Source organism: Panthera leo, chromosome A3 (assembly GCF_018350215.1).
Source record: "Panthera leo isolate Ple1 chromosome A3, P.leo_Ple1_pat1.1, whole genome shotgun sequence".
Classification (NCBI taxonomy): Eukaryota; Metazoa; Chordata; class Mammalia; order Carnivora; family Felidae; genus Panthera; species Panthera leo.
Genome location: NC_056681.1, coordinates 128876186 through 128900516, shown reverse-complemented (window position 1 = coordinate 128900516; position 24331 = coordinate 128876186). Strand labels below are relative to the sequence as shown.

Sequence of the window (24331 nt, the reverse complement as noted above, 5' to 3'; positions counted from 1 at the left end):
ATAAGTCCACATCATCAGAGTAATAACTACTGACATTACTCAGAGATGTGCAGCCTACACAGTCATTGTCATCCTTAGAACTAACCTGTGTCAGATCTCACTGTCCCCTTTGTACAAACGGGGATACTGAGGCTCGACAGGGGTAAGCACCCAGCTCAATATGACACAGCTTGCATTGAGTAGAAACAGCATGTTAATTCAGGTGCTCTGATCTGAAGCCATTATGTTTCTCTGTCTCTCACAAGATTTCCCTGGAACAATCAAATGTCTCCTTCCACCCTTTTCTCGTAGGGAAACTCCACTTCAAGTTTCCTACTAACATGGGGGAGTATTTTTATTATGCCTCTGCTAGCAGTTGGACAAAGAAGAACTCTTAATTTTTCAAAACAATGTACCTAAGAGAAGTAGGTATTAGGGTGTTCAAAATCACAACCACAATCAAACTCTGGACCGACTGTTTAACACATAGGCTAATCGCCTCAATTTGATTATCTGTCTCCTGGAATAAAATTCTCAAAAGCATGTCTAAATGTCAAAATGGAATCAAGCTTCAATGTTGAGGTTCTTCTGTTTTTCATCCTGAACTTCAGAAATAGAGATTCACCTGTTAGATAATATTTAAGGAGTTGCTGTCCGTCACCAGGAGTCCAAGGCAGTCCTCACCTCAGAGTCATTTATTGGTCAATAAATATTAAGCTAATTATAGTATTTGGAGGAAAGATCTCTCAAAAGTAAACAGAAGGAAAAAATAACCAATATATACATACTCTGCTTCTAATTCCTTACAAGAAGTCTAAAATTTTGGATTAAAAAAAATGTATACAAGACTTCAATTAAATTTTTCTGGCAGCAGCCTGTAAGAGTTGTACAAAATGATGCCTGTTTTAATAGCTGGCCAGCCCTAACAGCAGGGTAATGGCATGAGTCAGGCCCTGCACAGCTCTGGCTGTAGGACATACTTATACATATGAAGAGACCTGTTTAACTCAGCTACGAGAGCATTACCATGAGATGCTGCAGTGAATGAATGTTTACCCATGGCCAGTCTCGTGAAAGGATATCTTATGTCTCAACCTACGGCATTTCCATTTCTGAAGGAGATTAGTGATTCCTCATGAACCATGAACTCACTAGAGACTGAAATAGCCTGGAATAAATAAAACTAAGTAAGTAAATCATCTAGCAGAGGATGGCATAATGGAAAGGATGTTGGATTTTGAAAACCACATGGTTACAAATCTGACTCCTCACTTCCTGGCTGTGTGATCTTGGGCAAATCACTGCCCTGGGCTCCTATCCCTTTGCCTTTGAAAAGATCATAAATTCTAACTCACAGGGTTAGGAGGAAGTTAAAATTTTTTTATGTTTATTTATTTTTTAGGGACAGAGAGTGCAAGCAGGGGAGGGGCAGAGAGAGATCCAAAGCAGGCTCTCTGCTGACAGCAGAGAGCCTGATGTGGGGCTCCAACTCACGAACTGTGAGATCATGACACACACCGAAGTCAGACACTTAACCAACTGAGCCATCCAGGCGCCCCAGAAGTTAAAATTTTTAATGGCGGTAAAATATCCACCTACAGTGCTTTGTAAATAAAAGGCATGCAGTTGAATCCAATGAATCTAAGCTATTAAGTGAATTTTCTTTTGCCGTTGAGACTACAGGTTTCATAATTATTTTTTTTAAGTTTATTTTATTTATTTTGAGAGAGTGAGCGCATGAGCAGGGGAGCAGCAGAGAGAGAGGGGGAGAGAGAGAATTCCAAGCAGGCTCTGTGCTATCAGGAAGGAGCCCAGTGCGAAGCTGGAACTCACCAACCTTGAGATCATGACCTGAGCCAAAACCAAGAATCTGTCACTTAAATCACTGAGCCACCCAGGTGTCCCAGGTTTCCTAATTCTTGAATGGGTTTGCATTGTCTCCACTCAGGTGGTAAATCTTTGGAGAGAATGAATCTTATCTTACTCATTTTCTAGTCTCCTTAACAGAATTTCAAGTATGTAATAGTTGTTCAAATATTTTGATAAAAATCAAAGATTTACTGAAATTTCACCTAAATAAAGATGCTGTGAGGAAGATACAAATGGGTGTGGTTTTGTTTGTTTGTTAGTTTTGTTTTGTTTTGTTAACGAAAGCAGGAACTACTCTATTAGGGGAAGGAGAAATAACCCCCTCCCAATATGTTATTCAATAATTGCATCTCAGCTGCATTGGAACCCCCCCAAAAAACTACCTGTGGTTGTGTTTCTGTGGCCAGAGAGTTAGTTCTCCAGGCATTATATCCTCCTTCATGGAGAACCAGTCCACTCTTCGTTGCATTCCCTCCTTTCGATGGGCCCAACACTTACCATTAACTTCTCTACCCTTGAAACTGAAAACTCTGTTACATGGTTTGCCTCTGGTGCAAATTGGATAGGGATCTTACACAAATGGCTCTTTATTATAAAAGTATGTTTTCATTGGGTGTTTAGTCAGATTTTTAAAGTAAGAGGAAACTTTTATACATATGGTATTCCTCAATCTGTAGAGACATCTGTTTCTTAGACCCAATCTCCCCTTTGGAGTACCTGCCTAGTTCATTAGCACGGTGGTTTTCAACTTTCTGGATCTTTGGGTTCCTGTAAGTTATTGGGAAGCCCACCAGAGCTTTTGTTTATGTAAGTTACACCCATCAATATTTGCCATGATAGAATTAACAGTCACATTTAGAAAAAGTATTTATGTGTTTAAAATAGCATAAATAAACACATTAAATGTTACATAAACAATAATTTTAATAAAAATAACTATATTTTCCAAAAAGAAAAGTGAGAAGAGTGCTATTGGCTTACGTTTTTGCAGATTTCTTTAATGTCTGGCTAAAGAGCAGACAACTGGATTCTCACGTCTCCTTTGCATTCAATCTGTTCCTTCATACATCATGTAACCTCTGCAGAACTCTGCAAAAACATTCGTGAAAGAATTAAAGTAGAAAAGCCAAAATCTTAGGATTATGAAAATAGTTTTGACCTAGTACACCCCATGAAAGGGTCTTAGGGACCCCACAGAGTCCAGGGCCCCACTTTGAGAACCAGTACAATTGGATCTTGCCCCAGTCTTCCGAGTAGCTTCCACCCAGCTGCTTCCAGTATTCACACCCAGGAAATCTATCTGCCAAATTGCCACACTGTCAGTGAAATAATTGGCGTTAAGTCATAAAATCGAAAGCATCTTTTTTTTAATCCTAAATACACTCATGAAGGGTAGCTTCTCCCCTGTCACTAGATGAAGTGAGGCAGATCCCTGAGATTTTCTCTTCTCTCTTAGATCGAAGAAAATCCCATTTGTCACTCTAAACACAAAACACAGTCTCACTTGGTACTTGGAAAACTCAGACCCTTGAAGGAGCCAATTTCCAACTTTATTAAAGGTTACAGTCCCTGCCTCTGGGACTGTAGAACAGCTGTAGAGCACCCGCCCTGCCTGTCTTCTCTTTTTTCTTCCTTGATAACTATAGATTCCCATTCCTTTGGAGCGTGTGTGTGTGTGTGTGTGTGTGTGCGCACGCACCTGGCGGGGTGGCAGTATACATGGACAGGATGATGTATGTGGAGAAGATGGCGGAGAAAGGCTGATAAAGAGATCAGGAAATGTAAGACATCTGGTGCAAGGAACACATTCAAGTGTCCTTTTACTGGATAAACCTGGAAGCGGGCCAGTCTCTTGTCTTCTGAATGTCCTGGGAAGGAATCCTAACTGCTACATACATGGAGCTCTCCAATCGTTCCCTGAAGTCCTTCTTGCTAGACTTGAGCTAAGGCAGGATTGATCCATTGCACCTCTTGGGGGGGGGTAGGGGGTGTGTGGCACTTATGGTAAACCAGCACCCCCTCAAAGATCCTCTCCTTTTGTACTTCCTTGGTGCAAGACTGAGTTATCTAAATGAGTTCTTCACTATCTACAGTGGATTTTTTCTAGTTCTTATTATAGCATCCTACCTCTTTTCTATCTGTGACTTAGTCAAAGCATCCAGTTTAATATCTTGTTATCCACTTTAAAGAAACCAGTACCCATTGGCTGTTCCCTAGCTCCAGGAGCTCAGGTGGCCTCATAATTTGTTGTTTCCTTGTGCTCAGGAAAAGTACTGACAGCTCATAATTGGTCATATTTCTTAGGAAATTTGCATTTAATCTGTGAACAATGCTTGCTTTTTTTTGGTATAATTTGTCTTACATTTTTGAAAGTAATAACTATTCATTAAGTTACATTTGAAAAATGCAGGAAAAAAGGAAAACATTGTCTATAGTCCTACTGCTCATATAAAACCACTATTCACTTATATGTATTTTCTCCTGATAATATTTCAATACATGTCTCCATTTTAGCTGTATTCATATAAATCAAATTTTATATCACATATTTTATCACATATTGGTATGCTGTAGACATCACCAATGTCAATACAAACTCCATGTAAACATCAATTGAATGCTTACAAAGTATTGTATTAAATGGATATGCCATGGTTTATTTAATCATTATCTTTATTGTTAACGTTTACATTGTTTATACTGTTTAGTATAGAATACCATGCTGCAATGAACATCTTTGGGTAGACTTTTTTTCTATATTTTGATTTACTTCTTAAACTACATTTCTGAAGATGGACTTATTAGGGAAATGGATATGAAAATTTTCAGGATACACGCACCCACACACGTGTCTATATAAATACACACAATTTCACAAAAGGAGTTCATAATTCAGGATGCTCAGCTGTGGAGCATGAGTTTATCATATGCCTGTGTTCATGACACATTATCATCATTAATCCATGTAACCTCTCATTCTTTATTGGTTAATTTCCTTTATTTCCATCATCATTCTTTCTACCACTGCCCTCACCATAGAAGATCAATCTAATATGCTTGATATACATTCCTCTATTTGTGTCTGGTCATAGAAGCATGCATTTTTATTTCGCGTGAACATATGTTAAATGTACACAAATGACATTGTGCTATGTACCTCATATTGTTTCTTACTTTTTTCATCCAACACTTTTTAAGATCTATCCATATTGTTCTGCGTAGATCTCATCTACGATTCCGGAGGGCTGTATGACATTCTGTTCTGTGCATCATACTGTTATACTTCTCTGTTTCCTAGTGAGTAGACTCCCCCAGACGGCTTCTAGTTTTGTACCACAACAAGGGTGCAGAGAGGAACTTCCCTGTTAGTGCCCCTCATGCATCTGTGGGAGATACACACCCAGAGAGAGACTTCTGGGTCTCAGGGCAGACCTCTAACTGGACTAAAGTCTGGTTGTTTCCCAGAGTGATTGCTCTGGTTTGTACTCTGTGCAACAGAGCATGCAAGTTCCTGCATTCACACTTTCCGCCAACACTTGGCATTATCCGACTTCCTAATTTTCTCACTCTGACACCAGCAAAGTGATATATTGTGGTTGTTTTCTTTTGCATTTCCCTTAACACCCATGAGCTTATGCATCTCTTAGCATGTACATTATTTATGTTTCTTAATCTGATTGCCTGTTTATATCTTTGTCCATTTGTCTGACAGGATTCAAGGTTTCCCCCCCCCCATTGGTCTATATATTATAAACATTAATGATGTCTTCATATGTTTAATAGAATTTTAGATTTTTTTCTCTGAAAATCTGGTAGTTTTGCCTGTTAGTTTGATTCATACATCTTTTAGTTAGTTATATCTAAACTGAATGTACATATATCAAATTGGTGATGAAGGCTATTATTTTGATATATGCTATTAATTTTTATGTATTAATCTTCTATCCAAAAATCTTGAACCTTTCTTTTTATTTCTGAACATTGTCAGTTACAATAACTTTAAAAAAAATAAAGCTGTCTGTTTTTTACCCCTAGAAATTTATAGAAGCTCTTCACATGTTGGGGATAATCAGCCCTTTCTTTGCCTGTAAACAAAAGACTATTGTACCCTTTGTTGATTAATGAGTTCTAAACATTTTTGCCTGCATTGGGATGATTTGCCATGCTATTATGGAATAGAATTTGTTAATCTTTCATTTTATAATTTACTTAGAAAGGTCCCCCTTTTGGGGCGCCTGGGTGGCTCAGTCGGTTAAGCATCTGACTTCTGCTCAGGTCATGATCTCATGGCTCATGAGTTCAAGCCCCACATCAGGCTTTGTGATGACAGCTCAGAGCCTGGAGCCTGCTTCAGATTCTGTGTCTCCGTCTGTCTCTGCCCCTTCCCTGCTCATGCTCATGCTCTGTCTCTCTCTCAGACATAAACATTTAAAAAAAAGAAAAAAAAAGGTCCCCCTTTTTAAGAATTTTTTGTGCTCTCTTCTAGGAGCTTTATACTTTCATTATTTTACACTTAAATATTTTATTCATAATTTATTTTGATACAAAGCATGAAGTATGGATCCAAGTTTATTATCATAATGGCTATGTAGCTGAGTAAGCCAAACCATCTTTCACTATTGATTTGAAACGTGACCTCTATCATAGGCTACATTTTTGCAATATATATGTGAATCTATTTCTTAATTTTATATTATTTTCCATTGTTCTGTGCCTTTTAATGCTTCAGGTCTATACCATATAAATTATTAGAGCTGTATATTGTGAGGTTAATAGCCAGTAGCACTCATCCTCTTTCATTCCTTTTTCTATCTTTCTTAAATACCCCTATTTATTTTAGTTTAGTTTAGTTATTTGCTTTGAGAGAGAGAGCATGAGGGGGGAGAGGCAGCAAGAGGGGGAGAGAGAGAATCCCAAGCAGGCTCAACGCTGTCAGCACAAAGCCCAACGTGGGGCTTGAGCTCACAAACCATGAGGTTATGACCTGAGCCGAAACCAAGTATCCGATGCTTAACCAACTGAGCCACATAGGTGCCCCTATTTTATTTCATTTTATGTGTTTTACCCCACTGACTAGAATATCCGGTATAAGATTAAACAGAAACAATGTTATCAAGTACTTTCACATCATTTCTGAGAGTAGCAGAAGAACTTCAAAAATTTCAACCTTAAGCATAATGTTTGCTGTAGGTGTTTAGTAGAAACTCTTTATGAAGTCAAGGAAGTTCTCTTTTATTTCCTTTTTACACTATATACCAACCATCAGATCAAATGAGAAAGACTGACAAATGCTGGTGAGGATGTGAAGCTCCTGAAATTCTCATACGCTACCGACTGGCATTTAAACTGATCCGGGTTCTTTGGACAATTCCAGTCTCTACTAAGTTTGGAAATACTCATACACTGTGACCCAGCAATTCCATACAGATATGAGGCCCTAGCAATGCGTATACAGGTATAACAAAAGAGGTGTATGAGAACATTAATTGTGGTTTCAGCAGTAGTAGCAAAGAGCTGGGAATAACCCAAATCACCACCAACAGCAGAGTGGATAAATAATTTGTGCTGTGTTCACATAGTGGCTTCTATAGCAATAACAGCCAGTGAATTATGCTTACATGTAATAACATGGATAAATCTCATTTACATGATACTGAACAAAAGAGCATATGTATTATTCCGTTTAAAAACAGGCAAACGAATCTGTGGTGTTATATATAACCACAGTGGCTATCTTTGGGTGAGGAGCAGTGAATGGCAGGAGCATTAGGAAGACCTCCGAGGTGCTGGTGGCCTTCTGTCTCTTAATCTGGGTGGTCATTATACGGTTATGTTTTTCTCTACCTAAATACATTTTTTTAAATATCTAAGCTTGCCAAGTGACCAAATAAATGAAACAATGAATGAAATTTGGTGTAAATTAAACTGGAAAAGACCCTTGCTTGTACTGGAAATGACATATGTTTTATTTGGTTTGGGTTTTGTTTTGGGGTTTGTTTGTTTTTGTTTGTTTTGGTTTTTTTATTTGTTTGTTTGTTTTTGCCCTGGTTCTGCCTCTAATGAGCTATGGGATTTGTTTTTCCAGCAAGTTATTTCCCCACTTTGAACTCCTGTTCCTAATTTCTAAAACGAGGAAGCTGAACTAAATAATCTTTACATTCCCTCCCGGTTCTAAGATGCGGGAAGTCACCTGAATTTCTTATTTTTGATGAACTTCACTGAATGTGAGGAAGAGCTGTTTCCTTTTGTTCTTTCTACTCAACCAGCAACATCCCAATTATACTTTGGCTTTCCTTAGTAGCTTCCCAGATGATTGTTAACGCAAACTGCCCGTGCCAATCGATAGTGATTTTTCTCACTCTAAATTACATTCTTTATTTGATTTCTATATCAAACTTTTGAGAGTCTGTTTGGCATAATCTATGCCCATATATTTCTGGACCTATAAAACTGAGGAACTGTTACTGGTGATTCCACCTAAATGACCAGTTAGTTGTCTTAGAAACCACTGCTCCATCACACCCACCAGACTATAAAGGAAATCAGTAAGAACTTCAAATAATCCGCTGATGGCTCCTGGGTTTAGGGATGGCCCTACACACTCTGGAAAAAATCCATCCTCTCTTCCTGTGACAGAAACTGTTCGCTGTATGCCCATCACTATTCTCCCTTTCTGTAGCAGGAGCAACTATCACACTTAGATGTTTATGTGGCTTCCAAGAATAAAGACCATGTGCCAAAGCCTTCCCTGTGCCTACGTGTGGTCATGTGACTGAGTTCTGTCAAATGAGATGTGAGCAGAAATAGTATGTCCAATGCCCTGAATGTGCCCTTAAAGGACATGGCTGCATCCTTCCTTTTCTGTTTTCTCTGTTGTGCTGGCTGGCAGGTAGATGGAGCAGTGAGCAACTTGCCTTCGGAGACAGAGACAAATCCCTGGAAATGTTAAAGATGTGTTAGAGAAGGTCAGATAATGGGCCTGGGCTCCCGAGAGATTTATGACTCACATTTATGCCACAGAAGCTAACACCTTTAGGAAAAAGCAAAATAACTTCTATCTTGTGTAAACCCTGTTATTTTGGATTTTTGTCACAAGGCACAGAAACCATATCCTAACTCATATCCTCCTTAAATGTGTTCCTGGAACCACACACCATGACTGGAGCCTGTCTATACATGGAGAGTAAATGGGGCAACTGTTCTATACTTTTTCCTAAGGTTTTTACATTTAAGGTTAACGTTCACGACAGGACAGCTTTTCTCTTCTTCTTAACTTGGCTCTGCATCTTGCACGAGGCCCAAAATCAAAGGAAAGAAAATTCAACATCAGGGCTGCTACTCAAACTGACCTTGAGATATAGGCAAATCAGCCAATTACCGTAGTCTGGGCAGCGTGGTGGAGTGTTTTCAAAGAAGCCAGAGGAAATGGCTTGAGGAGAAGAGCAGTTTAAAATGTAGGGCCATCTGAAATCATTAAAATCATCCATTAAGGAAATAAAGAGGGTGGTTCTTTAGAGTGGATAGTAAAATGTGTTTTGGAAATTTCTCCTGTTGGAGAAACAGAAAATGTCTCTAATGGTAAAGACCAGGAAAGAGAGAGGTGGACAAGAGGCGAAGAGTTAGAAAAGAAATAAATAATTATAAAGGACTAGAGATACAGACTATATAAGCACTATGGTATTTACAAAATTGATCCACCTTAAACATAGTAATTTCTTTTAGGACAGGGGCATCTTTTCTCATACTTACTATCTGCCATTACTGCCGTGAGAGAAGAAGACAGAGAGGATACTGCCCTCAGACTTGGTTACTGACTCAACAACAACTATGTGCTGGGAACTCTTCGGGCGCCTGAGTGAGCAGAACAGAATCTACGTCCTCACGGAGCTCACATAGGGACACATACAAAAAGCAAATCAACAAACGTGCACAATATAATGCCAAATGCCCACAAGAGCAAGAAACAATAATAAAGCATGAAAAAGGCACAGTGAGTGATGGGGGTAAGGAATGTGCTATTGCAGAATGAATGGTGGGTCTGCTTCTCCGATGAACAGATATTTAAACAGAGTTTTGAATAAAGCGACAGACAGCCATATCTAGAGGAAGACCTTTCCAAACGGGCAGAGGCCCTGAGGACGGACAGAGCTAGATTCCTTCAAGCGTGGATGGCAAATACATCACATACTCTCCCCACTTCTGCCCAGGAAAGACAGCCACACAGGGGTCAACCCCGGCTAGTGCAGCCAGGCTAGTATAGCCTCGGAATCCTTCTGAACCCAATAGTCCGGTAAACTAGTGATAGGTAAGAGTCAAGACAGGGATCAAAGCCATTTGTTACCACTGCTTTAGAGTGTAGACTTCTAAATTCTACCCATAATCCTATCTTCGGCTTGTTTGATTTTTCCAGTGTCAGGGATACCACCTCCCACTGTATATGGTTGGAAAAAACATCAGGGCCAGGAAAATCTCATTGCCATGGATACTTTTACTAAATATTTACTATTAAAGTTAAAATATTTATTATATGCACTATTTATCGTGTATTAAAATTAAAATATTTACTCTTCATTAAATATTAACATACTTATTAAAATATTTACTCTTTGGTATCACTATGGGCACTCTGCTAAGTCTTAAGGATCTAGGAATAAAACATTTCATTACCTCATAAATCAGAAAGATACAAAAGAAAAGTCATTTGCAATATGGTGAAATAGATACTGTAAGAACTCTGAAAATGGTGTGCCTAACTTGACAAGTAATGGGCTATTATTAGGAAAGGGATCACGGAGCTACCAAGAGCAAAGACTTTAGGCGTAAACAGACTTGTGTTTTCTAGTTGGCCGTTTTTAAGCTAGCGTGTGACCTTTGTGGCATTCAGTTAACCTCCGTGAGCTTTGATATAAAAAACACCAAAGAAAGCACATGGCATAGAGCCCCTAGCACATAGTAGACACTCAATAAATAGTAGTTTTTTGGGACGGCTGGGTGGATCAGTCAGCTAAGCATCCGACCTCATCTCAGGTCATGGGTCATGGGTTCAAGCCCCACGTGGGGCTCTGTGCTGACAGGCCTGGGAGCCTGTTTCAGATTCTGTGTCTTCCTCTCTCTCTGCCCCTCCCCCACTCATGCTCTGTCTTTCTCTCTCATGAATAAACATTAAAAAAATGCAATGAATAAATAAATAGTATTTTGTTAAGGTCAGTTTGAAGCAGGAAATGTTTTTGTGATAACTGCTGCGAGTTCGGATCATCAGTTGTGTGAAATAGGGAAAAAGAAGCGAGATAGACTTCTTTCTATGTGTTTAGTCAAAGAGGCATGAAAGGACCATAACATCTATGGGGATTACATTATTACGGCAGGTACCACTAAGACAAAAGCAATGTGCGAATTAGTTACACAATTCCATTAATCCTAAAACACATTCCAATAGCAGAGATGTTGAAATATGAAAAACATACACTTTAGAGTCAACAAAATTGGTATCTAAGGTTTTTTTTTTGGTTTTAGAGCTGTAACATAAAATACAGAAGAGAATGAAAAGAGGCTAGATAAGTAAGCTAGAACGGGTCATGGTGTGTGTGTGTGTGTGTGTGTGTGTGTGTGTGTGCGCACACAAATTTAAATTTAAAAATTTAAATTTAAATCACAAATTTAAAAATCAGGACATTATCCTGTGGCCAAACTAGAGTCTTTAAAGATTTTAAGTCAGAAGAGATAGGAGCTGTTTGGAGGTATGGTGGGAAGAATTGGAAAAATGGCCTGACAACAGTCACTTATGAATATGTGGTATCCTTACAACCAGAGATTGTGGTTGTTGTAAGACTTGACTGTGCATTTCAGTCACCTATGAAGATTTTCAAGGAATATGTCCATTTTGGCAAGTTGTTTTTTCATTGGCATAAAGTTTTTATAATGTACGCCCATTGTCTCTGAATCTCTGTGGACTCTGCAGTGATGTGCCTCCATTCACTGTGTTTTCTATCTTTTTTTGGCTTCATAAATCTAGTAAGAAATTTATTGGGTTTATTATTCTTTTTCTTGGGCTCAAGGGTTGTGTAGAAGGATGTTCCTTTAGTTTCCAAATACTTTCAAGATATCGTATTGTTTCTGATTTCTACTTTAATCCCAGTGTGGAGAGTATATTCTGTGTGATTTGAATCCTGTGAAACCGACTGAAACAATTTGTGAGCAATATAGTGCATCGCAGTGAATATGTCATATGTACATCATGCTTACAGTTGACTATTTATTGACTATCACCCTAAATCAGAAATTTAGACCCAAAGTATAAGTCCAGGCCCAGAAGTTTGGACTTGCATATTGACGTTTCTTTTCTTGTGTGTGGACTGTAACAACTGTTTAAAGTATTTACTATTAAACCATCCTAAACCTTTGCACATGAAAAGAAAGGAACTTATCTTGACTCCCTACTTTGCAATGTTTGTAATTCTTTTCCTATTTTTAATCCTCCTGCTTTAGGTTTTCTACAACTATACTGATAATGGGTGTGCCGTATCTGTAAGGCAATTTTTCTTATTTCTAATGGAACTGCAAACGTGTTACACTACTTGTTTGTGTGTGAAGTGTTCTGAATAGTTGTATTTTGAGATTTTTTTCCCTCATAGTTTCATATTATAAATACCTACTATCAATAGCTTTGCACACCTTGGGTTTTTTTCTTCTTCTTTTGCATTATTTCCTTGAAATAACTCTTCTAAGAATTATGCTATTGGCTAAAAGGGTATGGGTACACCTTGGATGTGCCTATTTGTCTCAGGCGCCCTTCAAGAGGCTGCACCACCGCTATCAATTACCTCCCTAAGTCTCCTCCTTCTTCGCCTTGCTACCATTGCCCTTGACATTGCTACTCTCGAGCATTCCTGTCCTCTTTAGTACACTCCTTTCTTAAGACTCTGGATGGACTCCTTCTATTCTACTTCCAAACTCAAATGTCACCTATAAAACTCTGCAAAATTCCCAGGAGGCCTGGTCACCACCCTCCTCCATTCTAATAACATTCCATGCCCATCTGAAGCGTGACAATTACAGCATTCAAGTTCCCCGTTCTCTCCCCCACCCCAATATGTTGTCAATTGTCTTATTAAAACCCTTAATAGGGGCACCTGGGTGGCTCAGTCAGTTAAGCATCCAACTCTTGATCTTGGCTTAGGTCATGATCTCACAGTTCATGAGTTTGAGACCCGCGTTGGGCTCTATGCTGACAGTGTGGAGCCTGCTCAGGATTCTCTGTCTCCCTCTCTCTCTGCCTCTTCCCTGCTCATACACTCTCTCGGTCAAAATAAATTTAAAAAAATTTCATTTTTATTTATTTTTTGAGAGAGAGACAGCATGAGCAGTGGAGAGGCACAGAGAGAGAGAGAGAGAGAGAGAGAGAAGGAGACACATAATCTGAAGCAAGCTCCCGGCTCTGAGATATCAGCACAGACCCCATTACGGGGCTCAAACCCATGAACCGTGAGATCATGACCTGAGCTGAAGTCTGAGGCTTAACCGATTGAGCCACCCAGGCGTCCCAAGTAAAAACATTTTAAAAAACACCTTAATGCCCACAGTAAGTGACACAACAGAAGATATTTGACAAACTTTTATTGACTGAACTTTTATATTCCTCAAGCAATAACAAACAGGCTTTGTTCTGCACAGTCTGGCTAACTGTAAATTAGTTTTATCATTTTATTTTCCTCTTTCTTGTTTAATGGCTTATATTTATGTTTACTCAGTAAAAACCTAGATAAACACCAATCTGGGCTAGCTATTGTGATTTGTGACATAGAAGAATTTTACTAAAGTAAGAAGAAGTTGGTTTTAACCAGAGTTATTTTTTTTTCTGGATTTCTTTTAAGCATTTAGGAAAGTAAGGTTACATTACCTGTAAGGGACTGTTATCCTGTTAGAACCTCTACACTGGGCAATCGCCAGATAAATATCCAGCTCCCACCTCTATCCCAGGACAGTCAATACAGTCCTTCAGAAAAGCTATTAAAGGTGCTGAAATGAGAATATAAAGCTACCTGACTGCTGCCTGCACTCACCATTTAATCTAACCCATTCGGTATCTCTTCAAAATTCATTCTGATTTCTACAGAGAATTAACGATTACAAAATGACCCGTGTTAAGCTGAGCTACAGTGAGGAACAAAGAAGGTATATAAAAAGTGCCGATCCTATTTGTTTTCTCCATTTAAAGACAACTCCTATTTTGATCAAAATTTGGAGGAAATTAAGATAGGAAGTTTCAAAATTGTGAAAACAATGACTTACAAAACCCACTGATTCAAATATGGGAGGGAAAATTGTTACTCCCCCAGAAAGGGAGAGAATCAAGAAAAGATTGAAGGGAATGGTTAATTACCTAAAAGGCTTAGGAAGAATGTACAGAAAATATAGTTACGGGAAATTATAGTTTTGAAAGTGGTCAACAAGAGACAGCGTGTAAGTGATTCCAGTCACACAATAATATTAAATAGAGAAAAAAACACCACTCAGCAGGTAAGAGGCTTCTTCAATTCTGCTTCCTTTGAAAGTTACATATTAACTTTTGCATTTGGCAAAAATCACTCAACTTTGGGTCAAGAGTGGGAGCTGGTCAAATATTCCTTGCATAACATGACAAGGAGGATGAAGGGGGATGGAGAAGAAGTCAGCCCACTGGGCAGCCAGGCTGGGGAGGATGAGGTTGTGGCCATGGCTGGGAAAATGGAGGGGACGTCATTCTGTGACTGAGAGAGACACTGGACAGGTGCAGCATTTGGGGCTTAGGATTGGGTGGGATGTCATATCTAATCTGAAAACTGGAGAAGGCTGAATGGCTTGGCATCTCTGAAAGTCCAGAAGCTCTTGAATCCAAAGGGGTGTTGGGAGATAGGCTAGCTGCAGAGATCCACAGTCAGAATAGTCCATGAGGGCCTGTGGGTGACTGCCTGAAATACATTTTGTTGTCAAGCTGTTTTCTGTGTACCAGCCACAGCTTGAAGCACGGTTGAGTGACCTGTTTTTAAATCCAGGAGCAGGATGCATAAAGCCTTGGTAAATATTACCAAATTGTCTCCAGAATAATTTTACCAATTTCTATTCCCACCAATGGAGAATGAGTGGACTTCCTCACCACCTCCTTGCCAGAATAAGGATAAATCCTTTTTTTCTCTTACTTCTTTGTCAAATTGGCAAAGAAGAAAAATAACACCTTGCTTTCATTTGCACTTTTAAGTTACCAATAAACATGTTTTTATATCGTATTTATTTTGATATAAATTGATAGCGTTTTTAGATTCATTTTTATCACTGATTTAAAATGTTCATAAATGTTAAAAATATGGCCATTGTCATTTGTTGAAATCTTCTATATGTATTTTGATTCCAGTTATGACCCATGACCTAGTTGTAAGCTATGTTGCCGAATTTCTCAAGATTTTCTCCCAGTGTTTTTTATATTTACAAAATTTGTTTGTTTGTTTTCCAAGCTGAGGGCATTTAAGAGCTAACATTTACTTTACGAGTTTTTTTAAATAACTTTACTTTTTACAATAAAAAACTTAATTATCTGGGTTTTATTTTGACTAGAGGCAGTGATATGTACAGGGCAGGCAAGAGAGCCAGTTGAGCAACTTGACGCAGAGAGGGATTTACTAAGAAGTTTAAGCTAATTTTCTGAATTATCGGCAGGGTTAGGGTGCCAAACAGTTGACAGCAATACAGACAAAAAAAAAAAATCCCCAGGTGCATCATGGGAGCATTCTAGGGGACATCCACTACTGCCCCCCGCTGGGGACTGGTGAGCAGAAACCCCACAGCAGGAGCCCCAGAACAATCAAGTGTCTTTGCCACGAGACCCAGCTTCTTATCACTACTGCCAATTCTTGATGTCCATTTCCATGCTCCCAAGGACACATGGCTGTGTCCCCTGGGTGGTATGCTAGCTGCAAAGAATTCTGAGAATGTGAATGCTAGGAGCTGACACTACGCGATGCCAGACATTGCCCTATATACGTTTACAGATATTTAACTAAATTTCACAATCTCCTACAGGGCAGGAATTATTATATCCCCATTTTGCATATGACAAAACTGAGACACCAAAAGTTATCACCCCACCCGACAGCTAATGGATGGTGGAGCTAGGATTTGTACCCAGGTTGACAGGCTCCAGAATCTGTGCTCTATAGCTAATGGTTTTAGGCTTCGCAGCCTCTAAGGTACAAGAAGCCAAAGCTAGAAAGAAGTGGGAGTGGGTGGTGAATGAGTCCATTGGCACAGTTGTACACAGCCACTGATCTAACCTTTCCAAAGGACCTTTCAAATCTCCATGTCTTTCATTAAATAATCTTGCTTTTCTTACTGACTTGTAACTAATGGCCTTGTGCACTGAGTGGGCACTCAACAAATATTTGTTGACTGAATGAATGAATATTTTGGATCCTTATTTCAGGACTATCTATTTTGGCCCATTGTCAATTTTGGCATTTAGTGTGATATTTTCACTTCCCATTCAAGATGTCCTCTCTGGATCTGCCCTCTATGTCCACCCTTATCTGTCCCCTATTTTCTGATCTCCGTGGATGGCATCAGCAGGCTCTTTTGCCCCTGGGCAGAAGGAAGAGGGATCAGGCTGGAGTATGTGATCCTATTGTTTCTTCTTGGTCATGTGGCCTTGGGTTAGCCTCTCCCTCTGCTGAAGAACCCAGCTCCTGTCATATGTCCCTCCTGGCCACTGCTCTCCTATCACTGGTTTTGTAACTGCCCTCTCCACTCCGCTTCAGGCCTGCGGACTCTCCACTGTTGCTAGCCTGCAGTCCTGCATAATCCCTTTTTGGTCTCTCTAAAATCTGCCCACACTTTTGTAAATAGTCCCTTTATTAAACTCTCCTCAAATTACCTAGTCTGTGTGCAGCATCTGCTTCAGTGAGTCAGGAACAGAAGCTGTTTTAATCATTGTCATTTTCAAACATGTTTTAACATCTGGTAGGAAAAACAGTCAAGATTTTCCCCAATCTCAAAATCTCCTCTCCTGTGTCTTTGTTCTTCCAGATTAGAACCACTCTGAATTCTAAATTATAATCTATTGAATTTTAAAAATTGAAATATTATTAGACCTAAAATTACTTTTTTTCTTTCCAAATGAGGACATAAAATGCTTTTCCATTTATTCACATCTCCTTAATGTCTTGCCGTAAATATTTTCAGTTTCCTCATGTAGCCTTGCATATTTCTTGTTGTTCCTGGGTTATGTTAGAGGATGAACAACATTTTTTTTCTATTGCAATCTTATTTTTCTCCCCTGTAATTTCTAGCTAGTCATATCTGATATCTACATAAGCAGTTCATTTTTTTATTTTTAAAATCCAGACACATTACTAAACCTGTGTTCATTTAAACAGGTTGCTAATTCTCCTGAATCTCCTAGATAATTCTCTTCGGTTTACTATATGCGCATTCATATATCTCCTACCAATGATAATTTTATTTCTCCTTTCTTATGTCTGTTGTATATATTACTGAACTGTCTAAAGCTTCTTGAGAAGGCATGATAATGGCCTTTAAGATAAAATCTTGACTTGCTCCTCAGTATAATAGAAATACCTGTAATGATTCAACGTTAGCATTCCATTAATTTTGGATTTTAGATATTCTTTATAATCTTTGGGAAGTGTCTGTATATTCCCAGTTCACTACAAATGGTTGTATGTTTATTTCTTTCTCTCATTCATCTGGAATGGGTGGGTGATAAATTTCATTAAATGACTTCCCAGCACTTTTACAGATGATTAAAAATGTTCCTTCACTAATACATCAATAAGATGTACTAAAATAATACAACTAATTTTATATAATATCTTTTTGTTCCAAGAATAAAGCCTATGCAGTCACAGTATACTAATTGTTAAATACAATTCTATATTTCAATTTCAATTTCTGGACATTTTACAAAGTTTTTTTCTTTCTTTCTATTTTCAGAATTACAGGCGAGATCCTGGTTCCCTTTTCTGTGCTATCACTGTCGGGTTTTAGTGTAATAAATTTGTAAATATTTCTGTCTTTGCTTTGGAACAATTTAAATAGCACAGGAATTATTCCATGAAAACATAAAGTATGTAAAACTGCCCAAGCATGACATCATGTAGAAGCATAAATTTTCCACTAATTTTTTTTTCAATTCTATGGTTTACTCAGGTTTTTCATTCTTCTTGAATCACTTTTAGTCATTTCTGTTTTCATAGGAGATTCGCTTGTTTTTTTTTTTCTTGAGATATTCAAATGTTTAGCACAGAGCTTTTCATGATTTATTCTTACTCCAAATTTTTAAAATTGTGCTTTGAATTAATCAGTTTTACCCTTTGATTTGTAAATTAATTACCTTCTGATTATCATTGCTTTTTCTCCCCTATGGTTTCTTTAATGCTACTGTTCCTGCACATAGTAAAATTCCCGAAATTTCAGGCTTAATTAACTTAATACATTTGGATCTTTTAAACAATTAAATTATGAATATTATTCATTTCACTGCAAGTACAGGACTCATCTTCTACTGTTTCCTGTGTGTTTCTTTTACACAGTTTCTAATATGCATATTGTACTTATGTCTGTTTAAACATAGCAATTATTTACACAGTGCTTTTGAGTAACTTTCTATTAGTAGCTCTTTGCTTTGTTATTGCTGCACTTTTCAGCTGTTGTTATTAACTCCTAGGGTTACTTACACTACTGGGATAAGAGACAATAACCTGCAAGTTGTTTCTTGTCAAAGTTTAAGAGCAATACAGTTATGACTTGCTAAAATACACTGCATTGCTATAATATTATCACCCTAAACCTTGAGGTCAGACCCTTAAACAAAGAAGAAAGGGGGCACCTGAATGGCTCAGCTGGTTAAGTGTCCAGACTCTTGATTTTGGCTCAGGTTATGATCTCCCAGTTTGTGAGATGGAACGCTACGTAGGGCTGTGCACTGACAGTATGGAGCCTGCTTGGGATTCTCTCTCTCTCCCTCTCTCTCTCTGCCCCTCTCCTGCCTGTGCACGCTTGTGTGCTCTCTCTCTCTCAAAAGAAACTTAAAAAAATTAACAATAAAAAAAAATTTCAAAGAGGGAAATAAACACTAAGACCCACACACTGGCAAGCATACTCCAGACTCCGTATCGTCCTCCATACTCTGGAAGGGAGACAAAGGCTCAATCCAAGATTGACCATTGGGCCCATGATCTCTGCGTCCATCCCTCGAACCCACTCTATAAGCCCCCATGTGCTGAGGCAGATAGGAGTGGGCGGGGAAGTCTGCATTGTCCAAAGGCAGCCTCATGCGCATGTATTTTGCCTTTCATTCAGACACAGAAGAATGGGCCTTGGGCCTGAAACTCTTCCTTACCAAGGGATAAAGAGCTCGCACAACCCATACCAGGCTTATCACTTCCATGGGAATGTCTTCCCCTGGTACTGGGTCAGTGAGTGTTCTTTGTTCCTCGTAAGCAGGCACATCGATGGTGCTGACCAAGGTCTCAGTCTTCAAGAGTTCCTACTTCAGCTGGTAGAGGGAGAGCTCCTTCCACTGTGGCATAAGAGTGATAAATTCAGGCCAGTTGCCGTGTACTGCCTGCCGGGACCTGCTGACACCCATTACCAAAGCTGATCTGTCTCTGGCTCTTTCCCATATGGGTAAAGCTTGTCCTACTCAGTGCATGACTGTGTTTTGTTTTCCTTGGTCACTCTGATACAAAGATGCAGAGGACAAAAGTGTGGCCTTCTGTTCCTGATGGCTGGCAACACAATGGGGATCTTTGCCATTCTCCATGTAGTGGGAGTCCTCCTCTGGCGCTGGGAACTGGTGCCTGGTGTTCTGCTTAACACAGAGGATGGCAGGTGACTTAGTTTCCATATCTTGTCCCTTGTGCTTAGTGGACCCTGCCCATCCCTAAGGGAATTAGTAGGAGAGAGGTGCTCCTGTCATTCTGCCTAGGTCATTAGGCCCTCTCATAGACGTTCATTATATCAAATTAAATAGTGGATGAGAACAATGTCTTGTTACCAGTTCCATGCTATGCAAATACAGAAAGCTATTATCTAAAATTGAATGTGGTACAGTATAAGAAAATAATAATATATAACTTGTAAAAATTTGGAATATATTTGTCCAAATGTCCTTTAATACATTAAATGAGAACAATTATTATTTCTAACAAGTGTATACTTTTCTGGGATTTTCCAAAGTATCTGTTCTATTTTTTCAGGCAACCATTTCAGACCCATTGTGATATGTAAGGATTTGCATCATTTGACAGATGACATCAAGTATCACCTAACAGGTGAAATATTAAGGACTAAGAGCGTAAATTCTGTGCTTAATTTCACAAAGATAACATAAATAGTGAAAGGAATATAGATATCTATAGATCTAGAAAGGAATTTCTACAATCATTCCTTTAAAATAACCCAGGGCCCACCCATACCCCCTGATGCTGTCTGGGCTGGGTTGGGGGGTCATGCATCCTGGGACCAGTCTAGCTCTAGCCCTTACATGTTACTTTTTACAGCACTCCCATGCCATGTCCCTGTATTGACTATTATTTCCTATTTCTGGAGCCAAAGCTTTATTGACAACACCTGTTCTCCTTATCCATCTGGACTGGGGCCTCCTTGGTGAATGGGCTCCATGAATGTATAGAATGATTCACAGAGGGGAGCATGCCAAGAAAATGGGCGGATTGATGAAAACCCGGTTAGCGAGATGTGGAACATTTGCAAGATTTCAGACCAGTGCCTTCGGCAATGAAGGCCAAAGAAATATTGAGGACATTTCAGTCAGTTCTGAATAAAAAAACAATCCTTGATACATGAATAAGGTGAAAGCAATCTAGAAACATATAGGAGTCAGGATGAAAATGTGAGCTTGATTGCTGGTAAAAGTGGACAAGCAAAGTTGGAGCTGGCTTGGATGAGAGCCCAGACGTGCTTCATCTTCTCCCTCTGCCGACCCCTGCTGCTGCAATGGCATTTACTCTGTGTCACATACAGTCTCAGGAGGACTGAGGGATTCTCCCAGCAGGGGCAGAGCCTGCCCTAATGATTTAACACATGGAAGAGAAGCCGGGGACACATCTGTCCTGCAAGCTAAGGAGGGGCTATGGATCTGTCAGGACCTTTTCCCAGATAGTATCAATCAGGTAGGTCTCTTCTCCTCTGGAAAGGAAAGAGTAAAGTGGAGAAAATGACAGGCTTCCAAGTGGGAGATCTGTTATCATGAGCCAGCCGGGTGTACCAGGAGAGAAAGAGAGCAAGTGAGCATGATTTCCTAATCACTGCCTCTCAAATTATTAGTGACTATGTTAATGGTTTCTGGTGTGTCCCATAAAAAGGTATGAGGTTTCATGACAAAGACTTTCAGCGTGGGGGGTGAGTGGTGCACTGGGGAGTGAGTGGTGATGGGAAAGGAGAGCGCAACATGATGTGTGAAGGCCCCTTGCAGAAAGCCTCCAGGAGGCTGTGACGTCTTCCCTCGCTCCAGCCCTGACCTACATCTGCTTGCTACCAGGTATCTTAGCAATGGGCAACACCCCAAAGCTAAAAACCAAACATGAAGGAAAATAAACAAGTTGTAAAACTTTTGTTCCATGACAGACATACATTATTTCAGCAATATTAAAACCAGAGCCAGAATAAGTGATCAGCACAACCTAGTTCTAACTTATCATATTGTCCAATTCCAGTCAACCCACCTATGTTGGATTGACATGGCAAAGGGATGTGAGGAGAAGGTAGGGCCTGGGGACTCTGAGCTTGTGATATGCCCTTTTGAGCCTATATTTTTGGAATGAAATATATTTCTTGGAAGTGTAGTGAAGTAGAAAGAGGTGCCAGAAGGGGTATCAGGAAACGTGGGTTCTGGTTCCACTCGTATAACTTCCTAGCTCTGTGACCTCAGGCAAGACACTTGATTTCCCTCCGTATCTAAGTTATCTCATCTGTAAAATGATGGACCAGAAGATGTCACAAATTTCTTCCTAATTTTAAACTTATACATTACTTTCAAGTCTATCAAAGGTCAATACAACATAAAAATTGGTATCACTAGGCTATGTGTAACAAGCTCCGCTAGATTTGTGTAATCTCGTTTAATCCTCCCAACAGCCCTGTGGAGTAGGTATAATTATCCCCATTTTATAGATGAGTAAACTTGAGCTCTGAGGGGTTAAGTGATTTGCCCAGAGTAAGTGGGAGAGCTGAGATTAAAACCCATATGTTGCTCCAAATCTCCCTCTTCATTTTTATCATGTACTCCTTTAAAAATAGCATTTGCAAACTCTGTCAAACATTCAAAACCATTTCATGACCTTGAACTCCTAAAAAATCACAAGACCATCTGTTTTCAGTTCCATTTTTCAGATGAGCAAACTCCAGCTCCTAGAAAGTGAGCTGCCCAAGGACATTAAGGTCGTTGGCATCAGAGCTGAAATTTCTCCCACATAGGCTGAGCAATCTAGGGCTTTTTCCCTGAGGCAGACGACATTTGGCCATTTCTTCCAGAGCCCTGTGTTCCTCAAAGAAACCCCAATCGCTGCGGTAGGCATGCTGTGGCTACTTCTGACTCAGGCAGACAATTCTATTCATTTCCTCGGATGGAGGTTTCTGAAATAACTCTTTTCTTTGACACAGTCATATCTTCATGAGGCAGTATTTGCTGCCTCTTTGATTAAATCCATTAGCTATTCAGACACAGCTGCCCTTCCAGAAACAACATGCCTCCAAAGCCACACATTTGGCAGCTAAATGATTCTGGGCCAAACCAGAGAGATCCAACCCATCCAGCAAATAGGCAAACACGAGCAAAAGCACACAATATCGGAGCTGGAAGGGGACTTTGAAATCATAAAAAGTTTCTGATCCCTCATTGTATAGATGGGGAAACTGAACCTCAATACCAGGAAGGGACAGCCCGTGTCAGACACCACTGGAGCCAAGGTCAAAGAGACCTCCCCAATCAGAATTTAGTGGTTTTCCATCTAAGGTTGGGGATCTCAACAGCAAGAGATGAAATCCCATTATGACATGGGCTGGGAGTGGGAAAGATGGTGGGTACCATCCTCACTTCCACGTAGGGATATGCACATCTCAGAGCTCTCTTGTGTGCCTTGTCTAATTTCATTTTCACAACATGCCACAGAGTTGGGTTTTTTGTTTGTTTTGCTGCAGCAATAAACGATGTGGCTTGCAACAACAAAGATTTTTTGGCCCACATACCTGTCCAGTATGTGTTGGCTATGACTCTCCTCCACAATATTTTCACTCCAGGACTCAGACTCCCAGAGTAGCTCTATTTGTGCTAGTTGTTACAGACTGAACTGTGTCCCCTCAAAAGATGTTAAAGTCCTAACTCCTCAGTTCCTGTGAATGTGACCTTACTTGGAAATAGTGTCTTTGTAATTGATCAAGGGAAGATGAGGTCCCTAGTGTGGGCCCTAATCCAGTATGACTGGTGTCCTTACAAAAGGAGGAAATTTGGACACAGAGGCAGACATACATACAGGGACAATACCATGTGAAGACGAAGAGAGAGATCAGATGATACATCTCCAAGCCAAAGATTGCCAGCAAACCACCAAAAGCTAGGGAAGAGTCAGGGAACAGATTCTTCCTTCCAAACCTAAGAAGAAACCGACCCTAATGATACCTTGACCTCAGATATCCAGCCTCCCAAATTCTGAGACATCTCTGTTGTTTAAGCCACATGTTTGTGGTGCTTTGCTAGTGCAGCCTAGAAAATACACTGGTCTTGTTGCAGAGAAAAGAAATAATGGCAAAGCACATACTACCCACCCCCCAAACCTTCTGCTCACATTCCATTGGCCAAAAAACATTACACAGCTAATGTCAATGGGTGGGAAGGCCAATCCTCATATAAGGAGTGGCTCCTCAGGAAGAAGCAATCTGCAACAGCACTAGTATTGCAATAGATAGATGAGCAGTGAGACACCTTGAACTGAGGTCCATACAGGGCATGTAATTGGTGGAACTGGTATGAATTTTCTGCCCCAAATCCTGGGTTGGTTCTTCTGTATACCCCAGGTATTCTAAGTATAACCAAGCCAGACTGCCTACATTTACTTCTATCCTGGAAGGACTAGTACAACTCCCCTTCACAATATCAGCTACTTGGTTAAGGATAATAGAATTATCTTCCAAAAATACATAAAGTAATTTGACTCACACCATAGTCCAGACCCAGCTCTCATTCTGTGGAGCTTGCTTAAAGCCCCTCCTTAAAAAAAATCTCATGTGAGCTTATTTCTTGTGAAAATGCATGTATGAATCCTGAGAATTGGTTTGATTGTTGTTTCTTATTAGATAGTTCTGTGTAGATTTGTCTGGGAAGAGAAACCTTTGAAGGTCTTACCATGAGCCTCTTATCATGATTCTCTAAATCTTACCATGAGCCCTTCCTACTCACAATGTTTCAAGAACCAGGAGTTAA

General features: G+C 39.6%; 1 long non-coding RNA gene across 2 annotated transcripts in view; it reads right to left on the bottom strand.

Annotated features, from left to right (window-relative positions):
- Window positions 1–24331, bottom strand: part of LOC122216606 — a 152322-nt gene that overhangs the window by 33410 nt on the left and 94581 nt on the right. For both annotated transcript variants that reach the window (XR_006200988.1, XR_006200989.1), the window contains exon 2: window positions 2830–2937. This is a non-coding gene — a long non-coding RNA (uncharacterized LOC122216606). The remainder of the gene's footprint in view (window positions 1–2829; window positions 2938–24331) is intronic.